The sequence below is a fragment of the Euphorbia lathyris genome, chromosome 4, assembly GCF_963576675.1.
Source record: "Euphorbia lathyris chromosome 4, ddEupLath1.1, whole genome shotgun sequence".
NCBI classification, from domain to species: domain Eukaryota; kingdom Viridiplantae; phylum Streptophyta; class Magnoliopsida; order Malpighiales; family Euphorbiaceae; genus Euphorbia; species Euphorbia lathyris.
In genome coordinates this window covers 94,567,037-94,577,243 of record NC_088913.1, presented here as the reverse complement: position 1 = coordinate 94,577,243, position 10,207 = coordinate 94,567,037, and positions in this window count along the sequence as shown.

Sequence of the window (10,207 nt, the reverse complement as noted above, 5' to 3'; positions counted from 1 at the left end):
TAAAAACAAAGTAACAATAGACTTTACCTTAATTATCAAACTATAATTTGCAAGTAATACCTGAGTTGAATGAATTATAAATTAATGCATTAAAATAAACTGTATATAAACAAGACGTTTAATTAATTAACAAAATAATTTGAATATAAATACCCAATTCGAACGATTAAAAGTGATAATTTTCAAAAAGTAGCTAATTTGGATGCATTATAAATAAGTAAAAATAAGAAGACGTCTTCTAATTCTTATTTCTTTTTAAAAATGCATTTAAAATAATTTTTAAAACCAATTAAAAAAAATACCACTGGCCGGTTTCGAACACAGGACCAAATGATTTTTACGGTAGTTGCTAACCAATTGATCTACGAACATTTACTAATGCGATTGCTAATTAATATGTTTTAACGTGTTTATATAATAATCTGCGAAAAAATACAAAAAGGAGCGCGACGTTGGGGTCGAAAACGGGTCGGCTTGTTTAGATCACCAAACTTACCGCTACAGTAGACCGTCTTAGTGATACTTCTCTCGAATTAAATTGTAACACGTGTTATATGGGGTTTGTTTAATCCTGGAGAAATAGGAACGCCATTGTTTCCGATCAAAATCCTCGACAAATTCCCAATACCGAAACCTAACTTCATCACCGACGGCATCGATTTTTCCTTACCACTACACAGATTTTCTTATCATCCTTCATTTCTAAATCTTCAAATTTCAAGCTCCAATTTCAAGCTCCAATGGCTAAGACAAGACAGAGTACAGCTGGTTCATGAAGCAAGGGGAAGCAGACATTGCAACCTAAGAGGAAGAACAAGGCTGTAAAAAGGCATAGAACTTGCAATGCCGGAACATCTAGTACCAGAGATAGAGTGGCGAAGTTGGATAGTATGCCTGTGCTCAAAGGTATGCCCGTTGATATTGAATCCCTGAAAAAAATCGATTTTGATGTTTCTCCTTACATTGAGCATTTAAAATTGAGGAAATTGTTGACTCTTAAAGTCAACACATACGATGAATTGGTTAAGGAATTCTATAAAAACCTTCATAGGAATAACAGGGGAATAGAGATATCTTCTAGTGTAAAAAACGTTAAGATCAAAATAGACACTGCTTTGTTAAATGAACTTTTTGATATGCCTTCGGTTGAGGATGGGTTTTGCAGTAAAAACCCAGCTGATAAAAAAATAGAATGGGAGGGGTATAATGATACCCATTTCATAAAGGAAGTCTTACACGAGTCTGGTTTACCCCTTGCCACGACAAACATGACAACTCATGCCCGATTTTTACATCAAGTGGTGATAAAGACACTGCTACCTAAGTATGGTAGCAGGGAAAAATGCTCATTAGCCGAAAGGATTATTTTGTGGCATCTGTTAAATGGGAAACAGATGAATTTTGCTCAACAGATTATCTATCACATACTGAACAGGTTCATAGCGGTTAAGAAAGACTGTCAAAGGAAAATCCATCACCTTATGGTAATCTTTTGACAGTAGTCTTTGAACATTACAATGTTCCTATGACTGTGAGGGATAACCGGTCAGTCAATACAAATCTCATGGATGCTCTATACTTGTTAAGTATGGCAACTATGACGAGTAATAGAGGCTGGATCCTTTCCAAATTTGTCAGAGCTGAAGATGAAATTGTGTTTGATAAAAAAACATATTTAAAGAATGTGGGGAATGACAGAGAGGATGTTGAGGTTGAACTGGAAGGTGATGGGCCTGTGGATGATGACATAGAAAGTCTGGATGTTGGGATGGATTGTTTTGATTTTGAAGATGAAGATGTTGGGATGGGTGGTGTGGAGATGGAGGGTTCAGAGGATACGTTAGAGGCTGATGAGCCAAGACCCGAAGAGTCTGACGAAGAAGAGGAGGATGAGTATGAGATTGTATTCCGGATGGTGGAGCAGCCAGAAAAGGAGAAAACAATGGAGGAAAAAGTTGATGATGACAGTAATGTTCTGATGCTGTTAACTTATCCTGAAGCTGAACTACCGACACCCTCTTGTACAATGAAGAAGCTTCTGATTTTAGACTTGAATGGGGTACTTATATGCTCGCGAACCGGTCGCCATCGCCCACATATCACTCCATTCATGAAATTCTGTTTTGATAATTTTACGGTTGCAATTTGGTCATCAAAGATGAGGTATTTTTCACATTCTTATAAGGTTCATTGAATTCTAAACATTTGATCCTCTTTTTACATTCTTCTTAAGTTCATTGAATACTTTATAATTATAGTGTCTTCTTATGTGTTTTCCAGGAAAAACATTGACAAGATTCTTCCAAAAATTAGAATGTCATTGGCTGATGAAGTTCAAATGTTGTTTGTTTGGGTTAGACAATTGTTTCCAACTTTTAGGATTCTTTTCCGTTCCAACATCAACTATTGAAATATTCATGTTTCCTATATAATAGTTTACTACACTGTTTGATTTTCAGGGTCAAGAGCATTGTGTTGTAACAAATGTCACATTTGGCCCCCGTGATAAAAAATGTATAATGTTTAAAGATTTGAAGCATGTTTGGGATAGCTATCCACAATTCAATGCTTCAAATACTGTGTTGATAGATGATTCACCATACAAGTCACTACTGAATTCTGTAAGTGTACCATCTTTATTACAATTACCCTGTATTATGATGCATTATAATTTCATTTGTTGGATTCTGTAGCCAAACAATTTCATCTACCCCACAACATTTGATTCAAAGAACAGATTGGACAATTATCTAGGTAAAACTTTCTGTCAATATCTATGTACTTTATTTACCAAAATGTTCATCTAACTAAAATAATGCAATTTGCAGAGCCAAATGGAGGTTTTGTAACCTATTTGGAAAGACTATCACGCGCACAACACGTTGCAGAATTCATCCAGAGGGAACGAATCGGTCAAGATCCCATTCGAGAGGATGATGAGCGAATGGCTAAACTGCAACAAGCTATAGATTATGCTATGGCATATGGAAGATGGCAAAAAATACTTTGTCAAATGTAAATATATATTTTGACAAACATTAACTAGATATTTTTGGCATACTATGTGAAAACAATTGTTTCGGCGATCAATCTGTGTTACAAATTTATGTTTGTTTAATTATCATTTGGTTGTGTCAATTTCCACAGGCTGTGTTAAACACAAATTTATAACAGTTTGTATATATGAATTATTCCATAGAAGACATCTTCTTTTTAGTATTTAACACATAAGAAGACATCTTCGTTTGACAATATATTCTATACGCTAAAAGGTAACACCAAATTATAATACATCATTTTTTTTGTTTTACATTGTTTACTTATCACAAATATTTACTCATATCCAAATGACACAGATGACTGGAATTTCGGCTATGCTTCATATTTGATTGATAATAAGACAACCTCTTATGTATATTCTCTAATATGATATCGAAACAACATTTTTTTACATTGCATTTTCAATCCATTTATTTATCAATGAGGATTGAAATAGAGTGGTAAACGATTAATCTAAAACTAAGATTAGTTCTGGTCGAATAGAGGCTGTCTGAGATTAATTCTGATCACTTTGAGACTGCCTGAGATTAATTCCGATCATTTTGACACTGCTTGAGATTGATTCCGGTCGAAAAAAGTCTGCCTAAGGTTGATTTAGCATCGTCAATGGCTGCCATGAGAGAGAAATCGTATTCTCCTTTGGTTGCACAATTCAACGTTATGCATTAATTTGGAAAGAGAAAGAGAAGATGATATTAATTGATGAGAGAGAATTCGGTTTTTAAAATGCACAAGGTTTTAAATTACAACCTACATGTCAGCAGGTAAACCTTTTTAATATTAAATGCCAACTTAAATTATGGACCATTAGATCTTGATCCAATGGATATTAATTGCTCACCACACATGGAGATAATTTAGTGCTCACCATTAAAACCAACCCCATATATATATATATATATATATATATATATATATATATATTATGTAATCTAATTTTAAACTTATTTTTGGATACAGACGTGACAGACCCTATCTCTCCCTATATTTTTTTAATTTGTGCAGAATGTTTATCAGCGTCTTTGCAAAGTTTAGAAGCTCAGGGTCAGATTCATGGTTGTCGGATAGTTCAATCAGCCCCGTCAATCTCTCATCTCTTCTTTGCAGATGACAACTACTTGTTCTTCAAAGCGACAAAGAAAGAGTGCTTAGCGGTTCAATAGTGTTTGCACGAATATGAAGCAGCTTCTGGGCAGAAGGTAAACTTCTCCAAATCCTTAATCTCGTTCAGCGACAATTGTAGCGCGAGTCTTCGTTCGACCTTAAGTTCAGTTTTTGGAGTACGTATGAGGTTGGGCACTGCAACATATCTTGGTCTTCCGGCTTTAGTTTGAAGAAGTAAAACACAAGTGTTCCAATACATTGCAGACAGAGTCAGAGCGAGGGTCACAATATGGAAGGCAAAAATGTTATCTTGAGCCTATTAAAATCTATTATCCAAGCCCTCCCCTCCTATGCTATAAGTCTATTCTCTTACCTCAACTTCTGTATGATGACCTGGAAAGGATGATGAACTCATTTTGGTGGGAAACTGGTTCCGAGGAGAGAGGCATGCACTGGAAGTCATGGGAGAAACTGTGTGCCCCAAAGAGCTTAGGAGGATTGGGTTTTCAAAAGTTACACCTATTTAATCTTGCTTTCCTAGATAAACAAGCCTGGAGGATTCTAACTAATCCAGTTTCATTACTTGCACGAGTATATAAGGCTCAGTACTTCCCATCTTGTTCCTTCATAGAGGCGGATCTTGGTAGTCAGCCCAGCTTTATATGGAGAAGTATACATGCCGCACAGTCACTTGTTATTTCTGGAGCTAGATGCATTATTGACCCTGACCATCCTTTTGTCGAAAGTGCGCGCCTCCCGAGCTTGGAAGTGGAAATTGTGAATAACATCCAACCACCTTCGGGGGAGTGGAACTTCGAATTAATCAATAGGATCTTTGTGGATCGAGATACAGAATTTATTCGGAGGATTCCTCTAAGTCTCTGTCTGGTGTTTGATGCGTGGGAATGGTACTGGGAAAGAGAGGTAAGTTTTGTGTGAAAAGTGCATATAAACACCTGTGGGCTGAAAAATATGCTAATAATTCTTTAGTGACAATTGCCGGTATTAAATAGGATTCGGTGTGGGCACTTCAGGTTCCGCCCAAGGTAAAAAATCTAATTTTGAGAACTTTGGCTGGCTGTTTATCGTCGTTGTGCGCTTTATCTGCTCGAAGGATTCCGATCAATAACATGTGTCTGACATGCCTGCAATCGGAGGAGGACAACTTCCATGCCTTTGTTGGCTATCGCCAGGCTCAGCTTTTCTGGGGTCTGACTAGCGTTGTAGGATTAGGAGATTCTTGCTTTTCGTTTAGGGAGTTATGGGAGAAGCTGGGATTAATGTTCCCGTCGGAAACTGGTATGGTGGCGGTCTGCTGCTGGTTCTTATGGCTCAATCGTGATAATAAAGTATGGTCAAAACAAGTCATGCCACCTACCATACTCTTCTCTGCTGCCATGCAGTTCATCTCAAGCTGGAAAGCTGCTCAGAGCCAGGAACGTGATGCGGTTGTGACAACTGCTGATGTAACTCAAAAATGGTGCAAAACCCCACCAAGTATGTATAAACTTACTATTGACGGGGCCATATTTTCTGCCATGGGTACTGCCGGTTTCAGATTCATCTTGCGGGACAGCAGTGGCGGGTTCTAGGCTGCAGGTAACACTACTATTTACTACTGTCTAGACCCTTTTTTAGTGGAGGCGATCTCGTGCTGTGAAGCGTTGAGTTGGTTGAAGGAGTCTGGCAGGCAGAACATGTTGGTGGAATCGAATTCACAATTGCTAGTGTTTGCTATTCAGCGAGAAACTAGGGGCAATTCGGCTCTAGATCTAGTTATTAAAGGCTGCAAAATCCTTATTAAAAATATAGTTAATGTGTCAAATTCATTTATTCGTAAGTCAGCGAATTTCACTGCTCACTCTCTAGCCCGTGCAACTACACCTGCTTTCGAGAGGATGGTCTGGATTTCAGAACCTCCTCCTTGTGTCTTGCTACTGATATTTAATAAGATGACTCTTCCTTGTCAAAAAAAAAAAATAATAAAAATAATTTAGTTAAATATTTTATAATAAAAAAATTTGGATCCTTAAATTTGGGCCCATGTGGATGGGAGCTATTTGTACTCTTTTCTCTTATGCCCAAATTTGGTAGAATTATTTATATAAGAGAATGAAGAAAGTACTAGTTTTATTATTATTCTTTTCAAGAATAATTTTAACTTGTACAAGTATGACAATCATTTTCACTATTAGCACATTAATCAAAAGCATTAATCGGATTATGCTCAATTACAATTGAGTTCAAATAAAAAAAATCCTTATTAAAGACTGCAAAATCCTTATTAAGAATATAGTTAATGTGTTAATGTCATTTATTCGTAAGTCGGCCAATTTCGCTGCTCACTCTCTAGCCCGTGCAGCTACACCTGCTTTCGAGAGGATGGTCTGGATTTTAGAACCTCCTCCGTGTGTCTGTACTACTCTTGCTACTGGTATTTAATAAGATGACTCTTCCTTGTAAAAAAACAAATTAATTATAATAAAAATAATTTAGTTAGACATTTTATAATAAAAAAAATTTGGATCCTTAAATTTGGGACCATGTGGAGGGGAGCTATTTGTACTCTTTTCTCTTATGCCCAAATTTGATAGAATTATTTATATAAGAGAATGAAGAGTACAAGTTTTATTATTATTCTTTTCAGGAATAATTTTAACTTGTACCAACTGGATTATGCTCAATTACAGTTGAGTTCAAATAAAAAAAATCTTATATTAACTAGCAATTGCATACTACTTAATAAATACAAATTAATGATGTGTACATTGTATACATATTAATGATGTGATTATGTGCATATTGTATACAAATTTGAGCCGTCAATAAACAACTAGCTTTGCCAAGAAATATATCAACAAAGACCGGGCAAATGTAACTCTGAAGTATGTGGTCGATTGAATATATGGAGATAAAAATAGATGGAATTAAAGTAGGTAGGGTATGTTTGTTTGCAAATTAAATTAACTTTTAACTATAGAGTTACTTAAGTTGTGAAAAATTATGAGAAGTTAAGTTACTTCCTTAATTAGTCATTAAAAGTTATTAAGTTTTATTTATTAAGGGGTAAATTTCATCAATGGTGTACAACTTTTATCCAATTTCACACTTTGGTGTACAACCTTCAATTTGTCTCACTAATATATACGAACTTATAGATGACCTCCCATTTTTGTGTATGGCCGGTTAAAATGACCGGTCAACTCAAAAGTCAACGCGCCAGCTCATTAATTTTTATTTTTACCCAGGACCCACACATAGTATAATTGCAAAAATACCCTCATTTTTAAATAAAAAAACTCAATCTCCCCCATATTTCCCTTTCTCTCTCTTTCTCTCTTTCTTTTTTCTGCACATACTTTCTCTCTCTGAAACATCTCACTTCTATTTACAGATAATGCTAGTTAAAATTTCAACCACAAAGCATCACAATTCAATTTCTATTTGTATTCACATGACAAGAGAAAAAAAAATCAATTCTTTCCCCATACTTTCAAACCCTAATCTGGAAATTTGGCGAGAACAATCAGAAACGATGAATTAACAGGGAAAAGAACAAAACTTAAGAACACAACAACCAGAGATTAGAAAAGACACCTGAATTGGTGGATTTTAAATAATAGAAAAATGGGTGTTAGTAAATTTGATTTGGTATAAAAGGAGTATCATACTAGTGATTGCTGGCTGGAAGAACTTGCAATCGGAGAAACTCATGGTCATTCGGCCATAAATGAAAATTGAGGTAAAAATTAATGCCATTTATGGAGATTCATGCCTTCATTTTTAATTTCTTTGGTCCTGTATAATCAAACCATATTTTCAGAGGTTATTTCTTCATCATATAGCTCACGTGAATGTAGGATTTAAGGGCAGAGTTAGTGCTCAAATTAAAATCAAATTGATTTCAAATCCATCAAGATGTAATGCTAGTTTTAATACTCTACCTCCACGAAGGAAATTGTTTCTCTTTTAATTTATGACAATATAAAATCATTACAAATGTTTAGTTTCCATTACAAATATTTCTCATTTTATTCTCATCAGCTTGCTTATTTCCATTACAAATGGAACTGAACTGTCTTTTGGACCAGACTAGAGACATGGTGAGGGTGATGAGAAGAGAGAATAATGAAAAGGAGAGATAGAGAGAAGTTAGATAGAGAAAAAAGCCATGGGAAAGAGGGAGAGAGAGTTGAACGAACCAGTGAATATGTTTTTATTATTTTATTTTTTTGGGATAAAGGGTATTTTGGTAATTGAATAGGAGGTGTTTTTAATTAAAGTTGAAAAATGGTGAGTTGGTACGTTGACTGGCGTTGACCGGTCATTTTCACCGGCTATACACCACAGTGGCGTTGACCGGTCATTTTCACCGGTTGTACACCAAAGTGTGAAATAGGGCAAAGGTTGTACACCATAGGTGAAATTTATCCATTTATTAAGTTATGGAAACTTATGAGAAGTTGTGAGAAGTTAGTTACTTTTTTAAATTAGCTATTAAGAGTTATAAAGTTTTATTTATTAGGATTGTAATAGTTACAATTTCTATGTACTATAAATACTTATCTTGGATAAAGTAAGAAAGATGAATTAAAAAAAATAACATTAAAAAAATCTACCTCCTCTCTTTCCTTCATTTTTTATATTCTTGTTACAATGAATCCAGAAGGCTGGTCTGGAGGAGTCTTTGGAGTATGTTCACAAAAGCAGGATCACTCTTTCATCCCCTTGAAAAAGTCTGTGTTGATTTAGAGGAAATTTGTAAAAGATAACCATTTCAAAGTTCGCGATGTTCGTGTCTTCGAATTGATTTATCAAAATGCAACCACATTTGGAAGCTGGCCGATGTTTGTTGTCACAGGTTTGGTTTAATGCTTATTGTTTGCAATTCCATTTGATTGATTATTGTATAATTTTATTTTTCCATTAGCATAAATACTTTAACATTGACTAAAGTGATTTCTTTGTTAAACATGTACCATTATTTGCAATTGACACAATATCAATCAATCATGTTAGTACTAGAAATGAAGATATTATGACACATCTTTACTTTTGTTTCTTTTACTAAATTGCTTTAGGAGTAGGTGTATTAATAAGAAAACCTCTTGAATTGAAGCAAATTATAAAGTCAGTTTCCAGCATATCTAGGTAAATTATACTTATGGCATTTATTTAAATTTTAGCCTGTTTCACATTTTGTGATTTAAATTTCAGTCTCACACATAAATATTAGTCAGTTACAAAGGTGTATAAATTACTTTATATTTTATTTATTTTTAACAAATTATTTTACAATACATTCGTAGAAACAAATTCATTTGTTAGTTGATTGTGATGATATACTTTTCCCCGAATATATAATTGAAATTCCTAAAAGAATATACGGAATGGCTACACCAACGTTTAGCCCAAAGCATATAAAAGCATTCATTTGTAGCACATTTTTCATACTTTGATCACAATTATCTCTATCTGCTAATTCTAGTTTCACTTGGTTGTTCTCGATGTTTTTTTGCAAATTTCTTTCTTTTTTCTCCAAATTTAGTGTCCAAACTTCGTTAGGACAACCAAGGAAGGTAAAGTTTTGTCTTCGTTTTTCTTTATTTCAATTGAAACCGATGGAATGATTTTAACTTAGTTAATTTTGTGGAGGAAAAAGCATGATGATGACATAGGAAGAAAATTCATGTCAAGATGTGAGTGCATCATCAAATCTACGATGCACTTATAAGGATATGCTAGTGTTGATTGCAGAATGTGTCCCGCGAAAACTATCACTTTTGAATGTTATTTTTATTGTTACTGGAAACTATTTATCTTCCAATTTATGACAGTGGATTTGTGTTAGATTTGACTTCAGCAAATGCTCCAAGTAATTTTGAAGATTAAATGTTTTTATCTTTGATTTCGATTTAATTTGCTATAGTTGCATGGAAATATGACAAAGCCATAATGAGCCATGCAACTATAGTAAATTCAATCGAAATTAAAGAAAAAAGCATTTAACCTTCAACATTACATGGAGCATTTGCTGAATTCC